Below are 20,063 nucleotides of genomic sequence, written 5' to 3'. Positions count from 1 at the left end.
CTGTGATTTCAAGGGGCTTCAAATGTTCATTTTTCTGTTAATATGCACCAAATGGGACACATTGTGCTTCACTAGTTTTGGCAATCTTGACCTGATGGTGAAATACGGATTTAGCAGGAAAAGGTTTAAACCAATGTGAAGAGGACTTACATGATTCTATTTCCATTCAAGGTCTGACACAATGTTTATTATATCAAATACTGAAGTCAGTCGCTGCCTTGCAGGAAGAATATGTTTATCTAATATTCCTCAATATTGACATAACGTTACATGGTTGCAGGTCTAAAAAGGTCCAAGTGACTAGAAGTGCAGTTGCATCATGGGATACAATGTATCCATGGATAAACATAATGTGTGTGCGTGGAAACCTGTGAAATGTCGTTTTCCATAACTTACTTGACTTTCAGAGTGAACAATGTCACCAATAACTCTGACATTCCCAGTTTGATCCATGATCCAATTGTGTTAATGACATTAGGGCCCTGAGCATGTTGGCATACCTGATTAGCATGGTTGAGTATTAATTTTGCGGTGTGTTCAAAATCAGAGCATTTGAAATATGTCATCCGTGCATAGTGTGATTTGACTTTTCGCTGTGGGTTTGCCAGGAAATCCAATTACATCATCCCATACGTGGAAAAATTAAATGTGGTGGCTGGCTATTTCTAGCCAGTGTGCTAAGCTTGTTTGCAGAGAATGAAACGTGATATCAGCAAATCAGTTTCAAATTACAGTTGATGAAGAAAATGGAACAGAAGCTGCTATGCTTGATGTAAAAATACATGTATATGAAATAAAATAGCCCAGGTACTTTATATGATATAGTATGAGAAACACAAAGGTGTAAATTTCACCAGAAATCCCCTATTTGTCTGTTATCTTTTTACACAGCTGCAGGATTTGCTAAGTGAAATATGAGAAGAAAGTTGTTCCCAGATGACCTCTGACATTCAACCATCAATATCCCAACTGCCGGTCCCTGATATGGAACACAGTATGAGCATATCCGCTAACACTAGTAATAGTCCAGCATAGCTTTTTAAGTGCAAAATCTAGAGTCTGCCTGGGAACGCAGAGAATCTTTTCTGCATTCTAAGACTGTGACACTCAGATTAGGCAGACCACACATGTGTTTTTCCTGGAATTCCACATCTTCCATACAGTTTCTAGTCCACTCGAATATTTGCTTTTGCAAAAACAGCAGCACTAGTATTGCTCAAAACTTGTTTTAAACACATTTTGTTCTTGAGGTTTTTACTATGTCTGACCATCACCGCTCCAAATCCTAAAGACTGGCCCCTTTTAATCATCTATCCCTGTATGGGTAAATGTATCTTTCTTTTGATGATAATATGCATGCAAGGATTTCTTGTGTAAGAAAAATGCAATAGCCAGGAACAGTGTGTTTCAGATCCTTTAAAACTGATGTCTTAACCCTTTGAGCACCAAAGTCAATATTTGTCACCTTATGCCCAAGTCACATTTTCTTTATAATTTTGCCAAATTTTGGATAAAAAACTACAGCAAATGAAATGCGATGTCCATCTGGTCAAAAATTATCAAAAAAAAATATTAAAAAATTACTAAAAATTGGTAAAATGTTGCAATAAAATTTTGATGGAAAAATTACAGCACTCAAAGGGTTAAATAAAAGAGTTACAAATTTATAGTTTTCATTTCATTACAACATTGTAAAGCAAAAGCAGAAATCAAGAATCAGAAGATTTGGATTTGTTTGCTGAGCTTGTTATCCTTGCAGTCAAGGAAACAAAACAGTAGTTGGAATATGAGAACAGATGTAATGGAGACACTATCAGCTTCCCAACGGATGTCATTGGATCATTTATTAAACCTCACATGTCGATGACCTTGTCCAACCTTAAAAAAGATGCTTATGGGTAATTGTATGCAGATTTTGCCATCTGATTTTAAGATAAGAAATAGATGGCCCTTTTCACAAACCAATCATTTTGTTCTACTTTTTTTAGTTTGACTAAGGGCTGAATATACCGGTAGATTGAAGAAAAATAATGCAATTCAAGGACAATCAAACAATTGTTAGGAATGATTTGATATGTAGCAAGTCTTTGCTATCAGATGAAATCTACAATGTTGGTAACTCTGCAGTAGTTCCTTAGTAACAGACACACACCAGAAGGAGAAGTTTGATGGATAAATGATTGTAACTGTTGACATTTTTTTTTTTGCAAAGCATACAAAAACTGAATTGACTGAAATTGAGGATCATGTACATCAAGTATCTGGGAATGTCCGACAGTGCCTGAGACTGAAATATTACTGATGAAGTTTGTTTAGTGAATCAGTCACACCATCGCCATAGTGTCCTTGCTGTAAAAATACATGTCTGACGGTATGTTTACCAACAACACATTGTTTGTATTGATCAGCTCTAGGGGACCTAATCAATACTCCTTTCAGAGGTTATTACCGTCTTAATTCTCACGTGTAGAGTCAGGCTATTGACGCACATTTACAGTCTCATGTTCCTGTCTGTCCGGTCAAGTCTTTGTGGTACAGGTGTTAGTCTGCCATTTAGGGGGTAACATCACCAGTTCGGGCTGCAAGTTTTGACAGACCCATGCCCCGCTCATATTTCTTAATACTATCCAATTTTCAACACTGTTGACAAAGTCCAGTCCTTTGGTCTAATCCAGATTTTTAAAGCCTTCCACCTTTTAATTTCTCTGTTTACATGCAGGAAATGATGGTGCGTGTCTGGATCGTGATGGAATAAAGGGAAAACTAGTTAGATTTGAAAGAACAGATATGATAATGGGGGAACTAGTGGATATGTTATCAAATGTAACTTTTTGCTGCTTGGCTAGTGGTCTGCATATTCCTGGCATACACAAGTACATGGTAAAATTTGTTCACATAGAACCTCTACTACACTAACATCATTCCACTTACTGTTATGTGGTAGGAACTCTACTGAACCAGGTTGGGAAGAGGGCTGGCTGGGAAGCACACTTGAATTCTAGTGGAAATGGTCCCACCAACTTCATTTATCAAACTTTCTCTATGCTTCCAATGCCATAAAATGAGATTCAGTCATGTGCTGATTATCATACATGGGCCCATGAAAATACAGTATGCAAGTATGAACATACGTTGCCAACAAAATGTTGAAACTGTGACAAGAAAGGATCACTATTTGTTTGTCAGTGACTTTGTTCAAAATGTATATCCTCTGTTGATTTTGACGTTTACATAGGCAAGCAGTACATCACTTCAATTGTATAATTTACTAATGAACAAAATTTTGTCTAAAACTTTATCTTTCAAGATAACCTTTCAAGATAACCTGGCCTAAAATTTTCCAAAAGTCTGGAATGAAAATGTGCTAATGTAATTTTGTCAGGAATATGCATGGCTATACCTTCTCATATATAAGATATGAAACAAATGGGATTTTAATTTCAAGTGTCTTAAGCAAGAAAAATGCCATAAATATGAAGAAAAACAGAAAATGGTACTTATTTGACAAGGATAAAGAGTTGATGAATTGCGACAATTAAAGACAACAATGATCATGGACCAACGCACTTGTATGACTGTCTGAATTTTCATCACATTCTTGGCGGTGGCAGATATGAGAGCAGTGTGTACAATTTATGTTCTATCCTTGTAAAAATGCACGTACTGCACTAAGTGGACTCATATTAAAGCTTTGTCAATGAACACAACCAAAGAGTTCATTTGTAAATGAGCATCTATTTACGGACAGTCTGCTGGGAATGCAGTGTTATGTAACATTTTGTCCTTCAGGTGTGTGGGTTTTCTATCTTAGCAAGGACATTAAAAATCTAATGAATTGTGTTCCCTACAAATGTTTACTTGACTTTTCTAATTAAAATGATATGTGCAGCTGCTATCATGTACTGGGTTGACGCCATTTTTGATTGTAACATTATTGTTTCACCCTAGGGTTCAGCTATGTGGGTCAAGATGTTTATTTTTTATAACTTTGTTCACCATGTGCAAGTTTGCATTATTTTCTTATATTTCTCTTTTCATTTAATGTACATAATTACACATCAATATTCATTTAAGCAAAGCATAAATGAATGTTTCAGTATGCAAATATGGAGATAATGAGTTATCATGGATGGAGAATTCTCATGTGCCTTAGATTGTGCACTATATAATTTTTTTTTTCATCCAAGCTTTGTAATTGAATATAAATGCAGACGTATCCCATTCTGTGCAAGCAGAAGCGATAACTTTATGTTACATTTATAAGTAATTTATGAAGTAAAAGGGACATTTGTAAAAAAGCGATGCAAAAGTTACTTATCCCAAATCATAGTTCCAAAATGGCAGGTTATTTTTGAACCTTTTGTAATAACATTATCTTTATTCTGTTTGCTAATTAGCATTATCATAAACAACAAGTTGTAATATCTGACAAATCAAACATGTTTCTATCAAACTTTGCAAACATAAGGGCTTCACATTCGACAATCTTGTAAGTTGTAACTTCTGAAGGATTGGACAAACAAGCTCTGTGCATTGACATCAACATTGTACATGTTATAAACTTGAAAGCTGGGAGTTGTGTGACTCGGTTAGGATGTCTTCTTTTTCCCCACATATGGCTGTTCATTAAATGAGAAATCCAGATGGAAGATAATTCAAAAAGTTGAAGAAAACGGTTTTCTTAGCGAGATGAAACATGCAAGAACTCTTGACATTACCATTTCAATCATTTCTTGGTACCGAGAAACCTATTTCACAATTCACCATTTTTTATTATTTATGAGAAATTTCAGGTTCTAATTTAGGCAGATACGATACTAAATTGCATTTTTGTAACTATTTATAGGGACACGGAAACCTGTTGATAATCCACCATTTTATTTACTGTTTAAAAAGAAATTCCATTGTGAAATAAAGTACGAAGATAGCAAAATATATTAATTCAAAATTTACCAGAGTTTCCAAACACTTCTGCTCTCTGAAGTTTAATATTTGGTTGCCCTCCATATCTAATTGTAGTATCTTTCATTGCTGTGGTACCCGTGAAGGCTGCCAGTGTTTACATGTACCGGTACATGAAAGGAGTCCAGGTTATGTTTGCATCAGTGATGTGTTGTTAATTTTAACAAAAGAAATTCCAATTAAGACTTCTGGTCAGTTAAATAATCAATCACTTTGAAGGACATAATCATGAAAGTAATTGTGGAAAAGATCAGTAATTTCAGTTTCATCAGAACTATCTCATAAATACTATTTTTCTTCCTGTCGTTAAATTTTATGAGAGAAAGTGTGAAATGCCATACCTGGAAAACAAACACAGAAACAGGTAAATACTCTTGCAATGGAATGTGTAATTGTTTTTGTCATGAGGGTGTTCTTCATCAGAAACAGCAGGTTTTCTGTAAGAATTTGATGGCAGTCGATTGAAGTTTATTCAAATATCTGTTCATTTATGAACACAATATTTTTTGCATTTTGTCCAAGTTTCACACTTTGTTTGCTGTGATTCAGATGAGAGAATATACATGAAAGTGTACAAAACTCAAACTGTGTACTTTGTCACCTGATGTACAGGATTATGTACAAAATGCCAAGACTTATATATCCGAATATGCCGCACAACAGAGGTATTGTCAAATATCTGTATTGTCTTCTGCAAGGTTACAATGTGGCGGAACACTTTCTTTCTGTGCTTCTTCACTAATTGCCAAAGAATGAGAAAAATTTGCATACGTCTTCAAGGAATATAAGGTCATGTTAAAAGAGAATTTTGTTTTCTGTAAAACAAAGAATATCACTTACTGGCACAGGCATAGATTTCACAAGACACAATGTGTACCTTTAATTTGAGAAAGATTTATAGTTGAATTAACATTTCATTTGAACTGTATGTACATTTTGATTTCTGGTTCAGTGAGGTTGTTGACCCCTAATGATATAGTACCTGGATGTTTTCACTGACAGCTTGTGTATCCAGGGGCCTATAGCAACATGTATTTATGGCTTCCATGTGCAAGCAAAACACGTGTTTGTAGGTTTTCCTTCTCTGCCAAGTGCCATATCAGTCTGCCAGCCATACCATTGACACTGCGGCTGTCTATTGGTTCCAGTGCTTTTGATCTGTAACAGAGTATGAAAATGTAAGTGAAGTGAAAGTTGAATGTAGTTTTAAAAGCAGACTGATTCAAAACATTGAACATCCTGTTAGATAACTTGGTATAGTTTATTTTCAAAAGCCATTCTATTGTCTCATCTTTTTCATGGAAACAGTCAAGTGAAGACATTGTTGAATCATGGGAGCACATAATTTTCTTTCAAAATTTTGACCTTTTTGTATGGTAGAGACCTTCATTGCTCGATGTTTTGCATCAATTTAATGTGTTTACATCACCAATCATAAGTCAAAGCAGATCCGAAACAAGTGTCTGACAAGGCAATTTATCCCTCCAGGGTACCTCTCTTTTAAAATCTGAGGTCTGTATGCCACACTGTAAAGCCTGATTAATGTAAATAGATCCGTATTAAACTTGTCACTTCAATGATCTGATGTCAGCATGCTATCACTGTTTAGTCCAGGTGTTGTCCGCTCATTCATCTTCAGTCTGCTTGTACAAACGTACAGTTGATTTGAATTAATTCTCACAAATCATTGCAAAAAAGCAAAGTACCAGAAGTAAATCTTTTTTATTTCTGTTCAGTGGTAGCATAAATATCTTTTGATAATCCACAATGACTTTTGCCACTCAAATCTGTCAAAAACTTTGTACCCAGCATTGCAGTGGTAGTTTTTGGCACACCGGAAGATCTCGAACATGGGGCGCATCTCCTATGCAATGTTAGTCAGTGCTTACTTGAGGATGCTTTTTACGATAATTAATACATAGAAACCCCCTAACATGGTGTTGAATTATCCTGTAGCATAGTACAGACCCAGCATTCTTCAGTTTGGCAATCACTCGCTAATCTTTCTCACGTAATTTTCTGACGGGTATTTTTATTATAACTGCAGTGAGGTACTGCTTCATGAGTGGATGCTAAGCCTTAAAACGGATCACTGTACTGCAGGATGAAAAGATTTACAAGAGTAATTTGGCCATGCATTCTGAAAATGGTGAGCAAATCCTGTGAAATTGTCCAGTTCATCATGCATACAACCCTTTCTTTGAACCTGTTCATCCCGATTCCATGTAAATAGGTCCTCAGTCACCATTGATGACAATAGGCTTGGGCCAAACCATAGTAGTTACAAGGTAACATCAGTAGTTTTATAACAATACGTAAGGGAGGTGGGGGGGAGTGTGGGGTGTCTGTGAGTGTCAGAAGGTCAGATCAATCAATATACTTAATATTTATCTCACAGAGAATTACAGTGTCCTTCAGAGTTTAAAATTAACCATCATTGTCAGTTTTGTTTCGAGGGTCTATGGTTTGTTTAAAAGACGTCTGTGTGACATGAGGACTGAGATATGTTCAAAACAACATGGACATTGCCATATTATTTGCAATTTCCCAAATTATTTGAAATCATAATCTGTTGTTGAATGAATCAAATGATAAACTGTCACGCAATCACATTAAGAGTGGTGCAAGTGATAATCATTTTATAATTTGATTTTACATAGGTTTGTGGTTCATGCTTACCAATGGTTATCCTCTTTCACAGTTTAAATATCTTCTTCATACATGAACTGAATGTTCTATTCTGATAGTATGCACTCTATTTGAGATCTCTTTATCTGTGAGACCAGAAACAAAATTTTGTTTTGGCATTTCAACACAACTATTATCATACTCTGTTGCATTGAATTCATATTTTTGTCACCCTAAAGGTACGTCTGATCAGGTTGAAGATGATTTTTTTCTTACAAACAATTCCTTTATTTAGCATCATGGCTCCATGGAACTGTTGATAGATCGTACAAGTGAATAAACTACAGAACAGGCCTATGGATTCAACAGCGGAGGTTGAACTCATCATCAATGTCATATCCTGTTCTCTGTACTTGTAAAACGGCAATCCTATCATGCCAGTGCCGATTTGTCCTACAACTACTGTACTGACTGCGTACAAAGAGTATGAACATAATTAAACTGACAATAAACAAATTTGGACAAAACTTTTTGAATGAAAACTGAGTATTGGGAAAAATTGGTTTCTAGATTTCTCTTGTGAATGTGAATGTTCAGTGACGTGGCATTCTAAAGCAACTAAATTCTGCAAGGACTCTCCCACTTGAGGTTGTTCCTGAGCCTCAATACACATAATCGGAAATATAACAATACCTTATTGTGTATTTCCACTGAAAAAGTGTCCCAGCCTTCTCCATGGCCTTTGATGCATTAAAAAAGAATAACTTCTGATAACAGGTACACTCAAAGCTGAGTGTATGTGCCTTGAGACTGGCCAAATGGTGAATCAAATGGGTGAATTTCAAATGTTAATGTGTTGAACCACAAAGAGAGAAAATGTTAGTTAGTACAGTGAAGACATGGTAATTTGTATCCCCTTCCTACACTGTCACCAAGTCAATCAGTTAACAGCAGAGCCTGCACGTTGTCACAGGTTTTAATTTTATGACCGGTTTAATTCAACCACCAATGTGTTGAAAGTCATTTAAAAGTCACAATTAAATGTCCTCACAAGAATACTGGCCCATTAAATATTTCTATTCACTGCAAATGGTGATGAGATGTCCTGGGAAGGGTAAAATTCCATTCTGAAAAAGTTTACTGGCTTATGAAGTATGTCAGTGTCTTGATGAGATTGCAGATGTTTAAATGGTTTTTGTTTAGATAGATATTACATTTCTGCTGTCATATGATTGCATTTAGCAACATTTTTATGTAACATGAAGCGCTGGTTTCATGTGCAAAATAATCCTAAAATATCCCAAAGCAATAGGGTAAATTCAGAATCAATTGTATAAAGCCACTTGTAAAACGAATAGTTTATTAAAACGGGTTGATTTTAAAATGTCACACAAAATGATATTAAAGTTGTGAACTTGTTCTTCTTGATTCAAAATCCTGGCATGTATCTCACAACTGCTCTGTCAGTACATGTTGAAAGACAATTCAAAGATATCCAGCAAATTTTCACCTTTTTGTTAATTGGAAAACTAAAGAGCGACAACCTAATAGCATATGTATGCACTTACAGAGGGTAAAGTGTTCAAGCTCTCCCAAACTTTCCTTGATCAGCTGTCATGTAAAACAAGGGGGCAAAACGAAAACTGTTGTAAAATAAGCTCATTTTCTGTAGTCATCAGGTTGAAAATAATTTCTGCAAAAGCAAATATGCACTAATTTGCATGTCTATTGTCATTGAAATTACTGTTCAGGTCATTGCCGGCCAGTCACCCTAAGTCATCAAATATTCATGAAATAAGGTTAACTGAAAGGAGTCTGCAGTTTATACTTCAGGATGCATTGTTGGATCGATACAGATCTCCTGTTATGTCAACAAAATAATGGCAAGGAAATTACTTGCATCATAGACAGTAGATCTTCCCTCCTCTACTGTCTACGCTTGCACTCTGAAACTGTGAATGTCATCTATATGCACAACTAGAAACTGCTTATCTATTGATCTATAGTTATCCATAGCAATATTGACTGCGTTCCCCCCTGTCTGTTAAAGTCAAAAGAATACCTAGATTGCAAACATAGATAAAGAAACAAGTAAAGGGTAACAAATGTATACATTTACAAATATAAAGTACTACCTATGTTTTGCAACCATGATTTGTATTTCGCACGCTTGACTAGAATTCTTTTGTTAACAACCAGGAGCATGAATGGAAAGCATGAAGGCGTCAAGGTCAATTTCAGGCAGGCTGTGCACACTATCACTCTTTGTCTGCATGATAGAGGGGTGAATGCCCTCTCAACGCAGGGCCAGGGGGGCTCCTCTCCATGCACGCACCATGTGAATGCCTCATGCCCTGGCTGAATGTACCATGCATGTATGCAAATGAGCTCAATACTGTTTTTGACTGGGACTTTGAAAGATAGCAAAGTCACTAAAAAAATACGTTTTATTTTTAGATTTTGTGACCATGCGAAGGACATTGCAAGAATCAGAATTGAAAATTCAGTAAGACAGAAAACCTATACAACTATTATGTGAGTGGACCAGTAGTTCTTTATAATCAAAGATCATTTCAAGCTTTGAAGGTTTAATTTTGTTGTAACTGACTTGGTAATAGTATTGTAACAGTTACTCTTTTGCTAATAATGTCCCATATCTGTTTGCAGTGTGTGATTCTGTGTCTTACAACTTGCATCTATATTTTAGCTCATTTCCAGAATCTTTACTCCGACTTTGTTTCGCACAACATACCAAGATAGCAGTTAAATTGTTGCATGGCGTCCCAAGATATCCTCCTTGATGACATTCATTATTGTAAAGGGGGAAAGTTGTGACCACTAATCAATTTTGAGTGAAGATACATTTGAACAGCTCCTCTATACCATTCACAGTCTCAATGTTGGAATTTCCAAAGTGTCTTCCAAAATTTCAACTTTGTTCTATACTTGCCGTGACATATGTCATAAAGTAGACTCAAACAGGTGATTGTTTGTCAATGTCAAGCATCCAGTGTTGGATGTTGACTTTTACATCATTTTGAACTGAATTCTCTTACATATACTTTGAACGTTACGTATGATAGTTTGTACACATATTTGTTTACATCATGTTATGTACTTAAAATTCAAGCACTGAGCCTCTTGACTTTTAGATCATCTCTGTATTTCTGGGTGCCATAGAATTAGTAGTTTGTCTCCTGCTGGCTATATGTTCCTGTAAACAACCCTTTTACTGAGAAGTGAACAGCCTGAGAAGTAATACTTCCACCTGAAGTTCAGAGAAACTGTTACATAATGATTGTCGTAGTACATTCTTGCTAACACGGGGATAAACAGCTTTTAGGCTGGTTGATCAATACAAAGCTGTATTGTCACAAACAAACTGTTCATTCAGTTGTGTAATGAATGTCTTGCTATGTACTTCTTTCTGTTTTGACCCAGACCATGACGTCACACTAATCAAGATCCTTACTTTAACAAAGCACAGTCAGTGGAGGGACTGTACTTAAAGTTACAACGTCAGCAGTTTTTCAGGGTCATACAGCAGTCCTTTACTTCTGCAATTGTTGGTTCTGGGTGTTAATCCCTGTCTATCTGTAACAGCAGATGTGTAAATAAAATGTAATGGTTCCAGTCATAACCAACTCAGGTGTCTTCCAAAAATAATGTTATTCCCCTATGATTTGATTAAACATTGCCAATATTTTCACATGTGTCAATTACTTTGTTGTTTTATTCTAAACATACGTGAAGTATCAAAAAGACCATTTTCCCATCATATGTTGTGTTATTTCCAAAGTTGAAGTTTAATTTGTTGGGGATAATGAAAGTGAAATTTGATTATTTGCTCAGATATTAAGTTTATTCAGTGATAATGAATTTCCAGAAATCAGCTGTGGAGGTGATGATGGACAGATTATATTCAACAATCAGAATTTTCACACCAGTGTGTACAGCTTGTGTCTTTGTCTTTTTCTATTATTTGTGAGAACTAACAGATGTAGATGCATAATGGATAGACGGGTAAAGAAGGGTAAAGATGGATGAATGGATAAAATATGTGATTTTTGACTTAAAAGTTCACCTTCTGTAGTTGCATTATGTCACCCAATCTGTTACATGCACCATATGTAGCAATATGTCTATGGTTACTGTGCTATATTAAAGATCTGATGATATTCAAGTGATTTTATTGGTGGATTTGTATCACATGAATACAGCTTGCAGCCAATCAGCATAGCAAGGAAGGCCCACAGTCAAAATCATGGACCCTAACCTTGAACAATCCTTGAAGTTGATTTTCTTTAAATCAATATTCATTAGACATATTGCAATATATCAGATGACAGGAATTGAAAGTAATGTTACCATGACAAAGTTTCTTCTTTGGCACAATCTCATTTCGACAAAAATACCCCTGACATTTTTATGAAAGTCCAAATTATTATTATTCAGATTATGATGATAATATTATTCTTTATTTGGCTATTTTTATCATAATCTTATTGTTGTATAGAAAACTGGTTCACATGATCATCAGAATTTAATTAAGAAATTTGAAAAAAATGTATCAAAGTGAAAGAAAGTTAATCCTGGTTACTGCTGATGTTGTCCACTGATGGTACATCACTGATTTCAGTATTCAGTCTTTGAAGTGTTTACGTAGTCACTGCAAGAGTTAGATTCTTTTCTGTGATACTTGATGAGAATATTTAGGGTAAAAATTCTCATTGAATAATTTTCTAATCGCAAGTATACTGAAATGTTGAATACCATGAGATCAATTAGCAAGCTATAGGCTATCCTGTGAAATGTACACTGGAAAATGTCAAAATCAAGTGGAGGGCATGCTGGCTTCTCATGACAAGATGTCTGAAATTGTTTATTCCAAGTATGTAAGTGTTGGAGAGTACATGTAGGTTAGTTCAAGTGGCAAGGATAGTGTGTGAGAAGTCATGGTGAAAACTGCCCCAATAACTCTGAGTCTTCAAATATGTCAAACATTTTGAGTTCAAGTGGCAAGGACTCTTGGTTCAAGTGAATGTTTGAAGTCATCCTGTATGATGTGCTCACTTTCTGCAATGAACACACCACTTCAAGAAAGTTTCAGAAGTTACAAATACAACAAAATTCATCAATTGTCAATGTCTGTTTGAAATATGTAATGGTCCTTACATGAGAGGTAGTCATAACAGTTTATTAAAATATGTCATTCAAAATATTCCAATATAATTCTTCTTTACATTATTTCAATTGATAGCATGCCTTGAATTTCATTGTCATTTTCTTTTTATTTCACCTTAGGCGTACTTATTTTGTTTTGTAAATAAATGACCTTTTGCTAAGACTCCGCAAATGGCACATGATCGATATGAAACTAAGTAAAACCATAGACAGACTTTGTCCAAAAACATTTACCTTTTTTGTTGAAAATTCTTTTTTCAAGTGTGTCCTTGCCCTGCAGGAGTTATATAAGGTCATTTGTTTCAATGTCACTCAGAAACTAAAGAAAAGATCAGTCCTCATTCATATCATTCATCATTCCTGAGATGGATCACTTAGTCTTCACGTGGAGTTGCATCAGCCAAAAATACAGACACACCGAATCAACCAAAACTGAAAAATGTTTTCCTGTTCTGGACTTAGTCACTGAGCCATAAGGCTTCACAAGGGTGATCATGATGCCTTCACATGGCAATGCATGGGCCCTTTATGTTGCCCTTTGCTGTATATCACAGCGGTGAAAGCTATCTTATCAACATACGTTGAGTGTCAGGACATGCTGAGTAACTGACTCCCAAGTATTGGCAATTGTATGCATGTGGCCAACAACAGCATAAACAGTGCCATGACATGGGTAAAAAGTCTGAAAAATAACTTACATTGGATATTAATATCAGTCCAAAGCTGCAATTGCTGTGGAAAAATAGAGAAAGTAATATGTATGACCACTCAATAGCTGTGTTTTCATTTCTGACAGATATTTCATAAAATATTGTCATTTAGTACTCTGATATACTGAAGTCAGTCTGTGTTAATCATCATTTGTGGTAAATAAAAAATGTTTTCCTTAAAATTAAGCCTTTATATCCATAACAACCGAAGTGAAAGTATCGTTGTGTTGTGGTTTTGGCAATTTTGAAAGTAAAGGTCAAGGAAAGTGTTGACATAGAGTTTATCTATCATCTTTTCTTCACGTGTTCCTGCCTGTGACATTATGTCCCGTCAGCACAGGGTCAGTGCATGCAACATGGCTGACTCACTCTACATCAGAGGGAGAACACAACTTCTGAGTCAACAGTCTGGAGGCAGAGATACAGAAAGGCGTTGAAAAATATTTGCCATTTAATTTGATTTGCTTTGTAGACATTGGCAATCTGTACAGTCTCTGTAAAATTAGACTAATTTCTCCCCTCCTATTGTACCAGCAATAGAATAACCCTGGCACAGGACATGAAGGTCATACCAAACGAATGCAGGGTGGGTAATAAGCTTGTTTTGAACAGGATTCGCCCTTGCTCAGACTTTTTTAGCATGCAAAGATTGCTTTCCATCAGGGACGGTCATAATCTGAATTTAATTCACTTTGCACCATTCTGTGTTCATGTGTCAGTGTGCGTGGTCGATTGATGACAGTAAAGTGAACAATAAAGTTGAAAGCTGTCTTTTGTGAATACCCAAATTAAAAAACAGAACAGAAGAGAACAAAGGGCTTAGATTATGATTAGAAAAAATTGAATGGAGCAGAATTTGTTCTGTTCCTCAGTTATTGAAATCTCATGTAAGTTGTTAGTCTATTGTGTAATTAATTCGAAATGGATTTAAAATGTTCTCTAGGTGTAAAATTTTGAAAAATCTGAAAAATTCATCAGCATTTTACTTATAACAACAATAACCAGTTGAAATACTAATTTCTCAGACTTTTTGAAAACTTTTAAGCTCATGTATACACCCATGTGCTCAGCAATTAAATAAGCTTATGTTTCTATCAACCGTTGACAGATCCTTGAGAAATTTTATGTTGGTAATTTGCATAGAGATCACGTGATCAGCTCCAACAGTTGCAGTCATGGTTGTTCTTGCAAGCCAGAGCTTTTTTCAAATTTCTGCTCCACACAAAAATCAATCAATCTTAGCCGCAAGTAGCTGTCGCAGTAAAGGGGGCCTGTGGTCTACGACGACTGTCCTGGTAATGCACTGTACAGCAAATCATCAATCCCTTGCCACGTTTATGTATTAATACTTTGAAAGATATTTTGCCTGGTGCAGGAAAGCATACATATAGACAAAGAACTGTCAAGGGTTGTACATTTTATTTGTAAAACGTGTTTTTTTTTGTGATGCACATGATCTAATAATGTCATTCATAAAATTCCTATCATCATAAAGACATTTCAATGATAGAGTTTGAACTTCTGCGAATAAATTCTTTATCGATACAGGCTTCATTTAGACTAATTGGTTAGTTCATTTAGGTCTTGCACATGTCAAGGGAGAACAGATCAGACCTGGGAAGAACTCATCATGACTCCAACACATGAACAGAGTGATCGATGTATCTGTGAAGTGACACTTGCAAGATTAGGATGAGCCATCAAGCTGACAGTGAAAAATCCTTCACTAAATTAGATCAGCTTGAAATGTCATGAAGGTCTCTCCCGTTGAATTGTGTATTGTCTGTCTAGGTCACTGTTTTCAAACTTGTGTACAAATTAAAGTACTACATATTGTCTGAAGGTGTTTATCATATGAAATTCGGACAGTGATGTGAAACTTGCAACGGAAATGTACAGATCCTAAGTTTTATTCTTACCTGTTGTTTGCAAATGGCTTCTACCTTTTCTACCTTGGTAAATGTAAATTTTCACTCTCGATATTGCTTGAAAATTGTACAAACATAGAAAAACGGACTTTGCATCAAAAAGGAAAAACTCAATGTCAAGATTTCTGTCGAAAGTAACTTTCAGTAGTTTTGGGAAAACCTAATAGTGATTTCAGTGTTTATGGCATACACCGATATGAATAGCTGTGATAAGATCTGTGAAACAAGAAGTACACTTTGACAATGTTACACCTGTCTTTCAATAAGTAAGAAATTCCATGCCACTTCATTTAAGGTCGTGCATGTGTCATGGGTGTGCAGATCGGACCTTGAAAGAACTCATCATGACTCCAACACATGATCAACACATGAACAAAGTGATCGATGTATCCGCGAAATGTCACTTGCAATATTAGGGTGAGCGGACAAGCTGACGCTGAAAATCTTTCGCTTAATTAAGTTGATACATGGTTTGGAATGTCATCAAGGTCACTACCGCCAGATTGCATTTCCAGTCAGGCTCATTGTTTCAAAATTTCAATATTTTAAAAATAAATATCACCACGTGTAGTGAGTGGCCATCTGTGCAGTACACAAGGATGTGCCAATATCTAGATTCACATACATATGTAAATACATCATATTCAGGTATATTTCTCAATTTTTCTGTGCTGGTCAATGACCGATTAATGTTCAGTCATGGTCAAGTTTCATTCAAATTAGGAAGAAAAAGGTCATGTGCAAAATAAAACAAGTACAAGTCCACAACATGTAAACTCAATACTCCACCTAGATAAGCTCCTCAAATATTTTTACCATCAATAACATATCAATGAAAACAGTCTTATAATGAAATTGCTTTTAAAAATGGTGGTATTTGTACATTCCTGCAAGGGAGGATGGGTAATTTGCTCAGGTCAACTTGACTCAGAGTGCTTCAAGGACAAATGCAGAGCATGTCAGTTCATTGACATTCTTTATGGATTATTGTCACAGAGGATAACGTTATTCTAAGCCTATCCTTCCTTAATATTTTTAGTTTAGCTATTCAGTATCTCTGTGGACAATCCAATGCCGTCTGCAGCTAGCTTTCTATCTGTACATTTTATTTTATATTAAGAAATCAGTGAAAAGTATGAAGTCTTTTAAATATTATTTGAGGGGAGATTTGATTTTGCCGGTTAGATTTTTTAAGATCATATTAGGGCTGATTTGTGATGACATCCATGTTCTATCATTAATACTCAAAAGTAGATATTTGTCTAAAAAATTTTATGAGATGTTTTGAAATTAATGTGACAGGGGTCTTTAAAATAGTATTTTGATACGGCCAGTGTTCTGAATTAAATTATGAAAATTACATGTTAGAGGTACAACCACAAACATTTACAATTAAGACAGGTATACAAGGAAAAATATGTTCAAATTTCAGTCAACAGCATCAAAAAATCACAGGCGTCACTATATTTAGCAACAAACCTTCAATTGTGATGAGTGTCATTGGTCTAGCAAAGACTAGGAATGATTTATTGATAAGTTGAACAAACAGAAACTTCATTGTCTGATGTTTAAAGCCGAGACTTTGAAGGTTAATGTCCTTTTTTGTGTAAAGAATCGGGATGTTTTGATCACTAAAACTATTTATAGCCTTGTAGAATGTCGACATCACTCTATTTCAGCTCTAAGTATGCTCAACTGCCCTAATTGTCCGTTTTAAGCAGCCATGATAAAAACAAATGAACATCATCTCCATGGCAACAGTATTGACTGGGTATATTTGCTTTATCGAAGGCCCAGACTTTACCTCTCACGTTCCCCAGTCTGTGTGCTTGCAAAAAGTATTACCGGGTAATTGTGTATGCCAACATCTATCAAGCTGATGAAATTTTGTTATTGAAATCATTCAGAAAATACCTGCCTAGCCAATAACATTGACAGGGTATATTTAGATTTCAATATTGAGTTTTCTCCGAGGGTTGACATTTTGTCTCTTGCATCATCTAGCTGTAAAAGTGTTTGTTCATTGAATTGCAGGCACATGTGCAGACAAAAGAAAACTTGATGTGTTCATACGCATTGAACAGCCCTACTATAGAACAGCCCTATTGTAATAATTAACAGTGTTCGTGTGTAAGCGCTTTAACTTTGATCCAGGTGCTGGATTCAACATACATCTATGATCCTGCTATGGGCCCCAAGGTATTGATATAGAACACTCACTGCATCACTTTCACTGAGCTTTAAGCTTTTATATAAACTCTGCATGCCACAACCAGGGATTTCAGCCTTCAGGATGTCAGGACATAATAATATGAAGAATTCCTATTTATTGTTGTTGAGTTCCTGTTTTATTGCATAGTTTTGCTTTTTGCTTGAAAATTTTTGATTTTTTAGCTCATATTTTGCAAAGGAGATTATAATGACAATGGAATACTGTCTCTAGCAAATGCACATTTCTACATAGGATTAATGCTGTGACATGATAAGGAATTACATAGCAGGTTTGTATGATTTTACAGACTAATTGCTCACTTTCATTGTGCTATGGAGCGTTGAAACATTAATGATTGATTGTTTTTAATTTGTCGAAAATTTTCTCTGCGGTTTAATTCCACATATTAAAAAATGTCATGGCAACTGACAAGTTTTTAACACACTTCCCATACATGATTTACATGCTGAAATTTCTCATTTACATCTTCAATAACTAGTAATTGGATATAAAATCATTGTTGCAAGCAGTGCAAATAACAGCTGACTTGATATTCTGGTAACCATGGAGATTTTTAACACACTAATCAAGGTTGTCATAGAAACCTGTGAGTCTTCTCATCTGCCTGAGTGTGGATCAATATCTTGATGATTTCAGTGTGAAGGAAAAGGCCTGCAATATTCATCTCAATGGTATTTTTCTGTACTTTATTATATTGTGATTCAATGGCATACAACGTTCATTTTGTGATAAAATTTCACCCTCGGCACTGGTAGACTAACAATAAAATGTGAAAATGAGCAAATGAGTAGCCAGTATTGGTTGTTTCCTGTGAAAAAGGCCAGTATAATAGAATCATTGACAGTGTATCAACTGTTAGAGCTGATTGTTGTGCAGGTATGCCAGCAAGATTATTTTTATCACTGTATGAAGGGAGATAACAGGGAACTGTTATCTCAGCTATATCACGAACCATTGAAAGGGAATGTATAGTACATTGAGATCTGCATTAATGATTGTATAGTCTACTTCAAGTTTGCACGTCACAATTAAATTTTCATTTACCAGAGAGAAATTCTCTCTGAATATACTTCAATTTCCGATAAAACCTCTAATGGATGATAAATTCAGCCATTTTAGTACAATGAAATAATGCTTTTAATTTTCAAATGTATATGTGTGCATGTCTGTATCTATACCTTTGTCTTTACATGCTTCAACAAAGAAGGAAAGGGCTCTGAACTTTGTAATCTGCTCTCAGACTATAGGGTGGTGTGATATCCACAAACACTTGATGTACCAGGTTGTGATTGGTTTGTTCAGGTCGTGTTGGTTTGTTCAGGTCATGGAAGGGTCAGACACCACACCTACAGGACAATTACCCTATGGAGTCAAAAGGCCACAAGTATAGGCTGACCCATGTCGGCACCATTGCTAAAATATGTCTTGATAGCTCAGTAAAGTAAAGATATGCTACAATGTTTATGTAAAATGTCAAAAAAGCACGTTCTTGTATCTAAATTGCGATGAAAAGCTAATAAAAGTGTAAAGTGGCATCGTCTGTTTTCTGGTAGTCATATGAATTTGTATATCCCAAAATTTGGACCTGTAATGTCGTCATGGAGACAAGCACTGTTTTGAGGAAAACCTGAAACCACCAATCATGGCTACTGTAACAAATGAATAAATGGTTGGCTAGTAAAGGGAAGCTATTATTTTGCAGTGCCCAAAGCCAGAGGGGTTGTAACCTCAGTGTGTTTATTGTACCATATGATACTTAAATTACTCCCTTCTTTATATTGTGTACTGGCAACTCATTTTCGTAGACCCCCCTGAGGTAAAATAGAAAAGTACCTTCATTATTGGTTTGTTATTGCGATTGTTTTTTGTAAACAGAGAAATAAATTACCTCGGACAGCCTGCTCAGAATATTTAGGCAGCAACAGTAGATGTATAAATCAAGAAAATTTTAGAAAGAGAACAACGTAAGTTTTAACTAGTTTAGTCCTAATTCCTTCATTCATCAAAGCAAGTGTTGACATGCAGAAAATCTTGCAATACTTTCCAGTCCATTTAACTTTGCCCTGCCGCCAATTTTAGTGGGACAGAAATCTTTACAAATGGCTGTATAGCTATTTACAACCAACATTTTGACTAGTTTTCAATCAGTGTCTTTGAATTCTATTTATTATGTAAAGTTGGTAATGTCTTTATAAATACCTGTTTTCTGGAAAACAGCAATGATGAGATCTTCATGCACCTTTGCCAATTATTGACCATTGCTTGATATTTGTGACTTTTGAGTTCTATGTGTTTCTTCAAAGTCAAGTTCATTAACTGAGCTTTGCAAGAAATTCAGTATGTACAGTACATGACACAATTAAAAATCAGCTGTACCAAGTTGTCTCCAGGTTTCTCTCAAAAGGGGGGCAATGTCTC

General features: G+C 35.5%; 1 protein-coding gene across 4 annotated transcripts in view; it reads left to right on the top strand.

The window, feature by feature from the left end:
• LOC139128327 (DNA replication complex GINS protein SLD5-like) overlaps positions 1-20,063 on the top strand; it is a 46,181-nt gene that overhangs the window by 15,569 nt on the left and 10,549 nt on the right. Inside the window, exon 8 of one of the 4 annotated variants that reach the window (XM_070694122.1) lies at positions 892-4,332. The exons of 2 other annotated variants lie outside the window; for them this stretch is intronic. The gene's annotated coding sequence lies outside the window, so the exon portion shown is untranslated. Of the gene's footprint in view, positions 1-891; positions 4,333-20,063 lie in introns of those variants that run through there. One more of the 4 variants, XM_070694123.1, reaches the window with a different exon arrangement.

This window comes from Ptychodera flava, unplaced genomic scaffold, assembly GCF_041260155.1.
Source record: "Ptychodera flava strain L36383 unplaced genomic scaffold, AS_Pfla_20210202 Scaffold_49__1_contigs__length_964681_pilon, whole genome shotgun sequence".
NCBI lineage: Eukaryota > Metazoa > Hemichordata > Enteropneusta > Ptychoderidae > Ptychodera > Ptychodera flava.
This window is presented reverse-complemented; position numbering and strand designations above follow the sequence as displayed.